We start from the raw sequence: 6,000 nt of genomic DNA, 5'->3' as shown, positions 1-6,000 counted from the left end.
TCGGAGGAACTATTCGTACTCGAGTTTCTTCGCGAAGTGTTCCGTATAAGCGTTATATATATACGAAATCTATAAAAGCGTGAAGTATTCTTTGTATATAAAAGAGATTTGTAAATTGTCTCTTATTACGTAATTATTATAGATTCTTTAATTAAAATTAGCCGTAATAAGTATTTAGCGTAAATATTTCGAGTCGGGGTAAAAAATATTAAGGATAGCTAACTACTCGTCGGTTTTAAAGTTTTTAAATTTAGCGATCTCGTTTATTAACTTGTTTATTAATATACCTATTAAATATTTATAATTTATTAATTACTTTAACTAGTTTATAATATTATTTATTAAATTATTATCGTTATTATAAAGAAGAGGTTATTCTTTTTATATTATTGCGACGCTTTAGTTATAATCTTTTTTATTCTCCGGGGTTTTAAAAAACTATCCGGTACCTTCCTTATTTATTAAGTAAAAAATGCACCTATTATTATAATAGGCTATTTAAAATAAATTACCGTGTTTAATAATAACGTTATTATTTTTAATAATTATTATAAAGGTATCCTCTACTTTAATAACGTTAACGTATTATCCTTTTAAAATTCGTTAAAAGTTTTTTTTTTAATACTTAATATTTTTAAGCGTAATATCCTAGCTTTTAATAATTATAATAAATATTACGTAACTTCTTATCCTATTTATTATATTTAGTAGCGTTAAGGTTTATAAGCCTATTATAATAGCTATACGCCGTAGTATTCTTAAGCGGTATATAATTATATTAATATAATCGCCCCGTATTAACTTAAGTTTAATTAATTTACCGCTAAAGTCCGCCTTATTTCTCGCAGCGTCGTTTATATATATAAGTATTGATCTTAATAATAAATTCTATATATAAAAAGAAATTATTAAAGGCGTTAAGCCGGCTAAGTTCGTTTTTAACGTCGTCCTTTAATTCTTAATAATATATTATAATTTTCGTAATTTCGGTATAATTTAGTTAAATTATAATACGCCAGAACTTGGCTATATAGGAGGCGGCTAATCCCTTTTATTTAAGGGTTTTAAGCTCCCTTTTCGCCTGTCGCTTTTCGTCGGGGTTTTAGAAAAGTAATTTAAAGGCTTATTCGAAGCCGTCGTAATTTTTGAAAATATATTATACCTTTATACGGTATAGCTTAATTTACTAATCGTTTTTTATAAGTTTATTTAAATAAGGTTTAAACTAAACGAGTACTTTATTTTTAAAAAACGAGGCGGCGTAAATAATTCGCTAGGTAACGTCTTAAAACGTTTTTTCGTAAAACTGTTAATAAGCCTTAATTTAAATAAAGAAACTTCGGAAGTTTCCGCTTATTCCGTTAAAAAAGGTTAGCGTATTAATCTTTATACCCTTTTTTAATATAATAAGGGTCTGGATAATATTAGCAGCTATACAGAAGAGACGCACCTCCTCGCGTAGCTTATCAATATTATAAGGTATCTATTTTAAAGTACCCTTAACTAGGAGCTCGTTACACTCTTTTTCGAGCTTAATATAATAATATTAATAATTAGCGCTCTTTTATTCGAATTCTTTAATTCGTTTAATTAACGCTTATTGTATAGGCTCGTTATTATTATCGTCGCTATTAATGTCTATAACAAGGTCCCGTTAAGAGGTATTAGGGGTAGCGATAAAAGTCTTTCCTTATTAAACGATATTATTAAGGCTAGGTATAAATATAATTCTTATAATATTATTATTTAAAGGTCTAAGTAATAACTTATAAAAATAAGAATAATTAAAATATAATAAACATTATTTAAGTTTTAAAAAAAACCTAATAAAACATACTAAGGTTTATATTAATAATATAAGAGAGTATTTAAACGTGTAATAAAAGTCGCTTTTATTAATATAATAAGTAATAATTTATAAAAACGAAAATAATTAAAGTACGTAAGTTTAAAGGTATTCGTAATAGTTTCGTTAAAATTATTTACCTTATTAATAAGTTAAGATTAATATTTAAATTAATTATTAAAATAAAAAATATCTATATAAAATATATAAAGAACGTCTATTATTATATATCTAATCCCTCCTTTATTAATCCGAGTCGGGTCGTTAAAAGCGTCGTAATCCCGTCGCTCCTAGATCACTAAAAGCGTCGTGATCTTATCGCTCCTGGATCGCTAGGAGCGTTGTAATCCTATAGCTCCCTTATTTTATTTATACGTGACTTTAAGTTATCCTTTATTATTTACCTCGTCTCGTTCATCTATTCCTATTTATTTATTCCCGTTTATCTATCGTAATCTATCCTTAATTAGCTAGCCGTGGTATATTATCGTCGTATTATTATTTATTAATGTTTTATAGCGGTGTAATAGGGCTGTTATCGTTAACTAGCTCTTTAGGTAGGATTTTGTAAGCGCCTCGGGCTATCCTAGCCCCGTGCCGGGCGGTGGATCTTGGCCGCTTGTTTAGGTCAGGTCGTAATATTATAGTTTTAATAACTAACTATATAACTTTTACGTATTATAAGAGTTATTTTAATTAAGCTCTTCCGGTCTTTATAATAAACAAAAGCTAATATATTAAATATAATGAAATAAAGGAAATAAGGTTCTCGAGTTTTAATATAAAACTTAAAATACTTATAATAGCGTTAATAAAGGGACTTGCCGTTGTTTTTATTTAGAAAAAAATTATGTATAAAGATAAAGGTTATTTTAACCTAAGGTTAAAAAAAACTCTAATAGCTTAATTATAATTAAAACTGTTCTCGCAAAAGTAACAATAGTTTTAATAATAGTTTCGGCCTTGTTATTATATTCGTAAATTTTTATTAATAATTAATACTATTTAATACTTTTCTTAATAATAAAGCTTTTTATTTAGTTATTATTATTAAGAAATTTACATCCGTTATTAAAATAAAGGATTTAGACTTTTAAACTAGTCTATTTTTTAAATTAAAAGACGAAATTAATAATCTTTTATACAATATCGTTTTTCGTTCAAGCGAAAACTATATAATAATAATTAAAAAACCCGTTAATAATAGGTATCGAGTATTTAAACCTTATTAAAGATTTTAAAATATATGTGACGGTATTAAAAAAAGGACCTGAAGTAGTCTATTAACAGGGATTAAAAAGGTTTAAGAGATAATTTATTTTACTTTACTAAGCTAATAGTTATAGCAGTTAAAATCTTTTAAACTTAATTTTAATAAGTTAATACCGGCTTATTAGTATACTTTATAAATCGTTCGTAAATTCGTATATATAAATTATCGATATATAAATTATAAATTAATAATTATAAAGAAAAGTAATTTATTAAATAGTTTTTTCGAAATCTCTATAATTTTAATTACGAAGATATTATTCACTTATTTAACTTAATAAATTTCGGCCTTAAAATCTTTAATTTTAAAGGTATTATTATATAGGTCGAGGATCACCCTTTTAAATTTAAGTATTCCTACGTTTAATATATTAATTAAAGAGTTAAGGTTATATAAAGCTAATCCGATCTTTTATTAAACGTATTATCTAAAAGATGTACCTATATAGAGCAGTATTATTTCGAATTTAGTAGCTTTAGTAATGCCTCTATCGGCGGCACCTAATAAAACTAGTTCGAGAAGCTCTTTAAAAGTAATAAACCACTTTTTATTATTAAAGATAATATGTATAATATAAGAGTTATTTATAATTATATTATAATGAAAGAAGTTATTAAATCTAGTTGGTTCGACGTCTTATTCTAGAAGTTAAATAGCTATCAAGCCTGTCGAATATGTGAGGGCAGCTCGAGAAGCTTCTTTTTTATCGTTATTAGTTTTAAAAGAACCGTTATCGTTATTCGCAGGTCTGGATCGACCTCCTCGGTTTATAGGTCGGTTCTTTAGATAGCATGTCTAGTAGGACTTAAATATCTTAGTATAGCGTTTGCAGTTAGTATCTTATATCCAGTTAGCTGGATATAGCTTTTTATAAATTAAGCAATCGATCTTTAATATCGATATAATCGTATCTTATTTTTAATTATTACCTTTATTTAAAGGTTAACGAGAAAGTTATCGAGTATTCTAAGTAATCGTTTTAATACTATTTTAAAGTATAGAAATTAATAGTATATTAGTAATAACTTCCTCGTTAACCTTTTTTATAATCTCTTGCTTAAGACCGGGCTATATAAGGGTTTTTTTATTAAATTCGCGTTATAAGAATTTATACCATTAAAGGTATCGTTCCTTAATCCCTTTTAAAGCGATAAGGGTAATTCCTTTATTTATCTAGCCGTAATCGAGCTACTTTAATCGATTATAAAAGAAATAAAGTCGAGAATTCTATTATTTCATCGGTATGCCGTTAAATAGCTTAAGGCTAATAAGCTTATAGAATAAGGAAGGTATTAAGTTTTTTAATTACTTAGGAATAATAGAAAGGATAAGGTTATACAGGACTTTAGGGTCCTCTTTTTTATCCATGTTTTAGCCGGCATTCTCCAGCTTCTAAAAAACCTTAATTAAGCTTACTATTAAGATTAATATAACCTAAACTCTTCGAAGGTCTTATTAATTTTATTCGTTATTATTTTCGGGTTTTAGAACGCTTACTAAGATATATAGCTATAAATTAAAGGTTTTTAAGTACTATTTAATTTATAATTTCTATATTTTAAAATTATTCTCCTTTTTTAATTTAACGATTAACGCTAGAATAAATCTATATATATTATCGGTTATAATATTAATAAAATTAAGGCGAAATTAAAATAAAGTCGAAATAAAATTAAAGTGGTACATAATTATAAAATATTATAAAAGAAGTTAATAATAATAATACGTAATTATAAAATATTAAAAGAATTAAGTTAAAATAGTACGTAATTATAAAACACTTTAAAAATCGAGATAATAAAATATAATTATAAAATACTATAAAAAAAGTCGAAAATAAAAAGTTATCTAATATTTATTAAGTATATAAATTTTAAATTAAATAATCGTCTATAAACGAAAAAATTCCGTCTCGTTACATATATTAAAAAGATAGCGATACGTAATTATAAAGTATTAAAAAAGTCGGCAATAATAATACGTAATTATAAAGTATCGTTAAAATCGCGTTTTAACGTTCTCGAGTTAACGAGAATAATAAAAAAGTTAAATTAATATCCGTTACATTAAAAGTTCATTAAATAAATCGTAATATTTAATAAAAGCTTACCGCAAGCGAGCAACGAAAGCTTATAACTTATTAAAACTAAAGATAGGAGATGTATTAATAATATTATATACGCTCTATCTATAGCCGTTCTAGCTTACTAATTAAGCTCATATAGGAAAACAGGCAGCCCCAGGTAGGCTGGTGGCCTGGAGCCACAACAAATACATTTTAACGTATTTGACAGTGGCTGGTGTATTAGTTTGAATAGCACAAGGCATGTTTTGTGAAGCCTAATCAGCTTGGCCTATCTATTCTCTCGTCTGTATCATACGAGCATGTAGTCGTTTTAATATTAAGAACTTGACGTACTATAACGCACTTAACCTAGCAATACATGCTTACTATTATTTCTCCTCCATCGTAGGATTCAGCATGTAGGCAGGCATCATCAAACCTACCATTGGCAAAGATTGTTTATGATGGTCTCTGATTAAGACATCATCCAGCAAGCTAAGAGAAGTGGGGGATGTCACGGTGCAGAGTATCAGTATCTCAAATTGTGAATACCTACCACATACCTAACCTACCTCCTGTAGGGTATCCTTTCACATAATCTGGAATAGCTAGCTTCATGACGACTGGTGGTGATAGAGTAAATACAGGTATTTATTTCAATTGGCGATCGAATGACAGGAATAGCTGGCGGCACATGGTAGATGATTGATTATGTACCTAGATAGATACATGTATTCAGTGCTGTGCTATTCTCTCCAGTGATGGGTGTCGAAAGTACATGTAGGTATGTATGTACGGTTAAACAATGGAAACAAC

The sequence above is a fragment of the Apiospora phragmitis genome (assembly GCF_038363925.1).
Source record: "Apiospora phragmitis strain CBS 135458 chromosome Unknown utg000008l:1.0-3514335.0:1.0-3519231.0, whole genome shotgun sequence".
Lineage (NCBI taxonomy): Eukaryota > Fungi > Ascomycota > Sordariomycetes > Amphisphaeriales > Apiosporaceae > Apiospora > Apiospora phragmitis.
Note: the sequence above shows the minus strand (reverse complement) of the source record.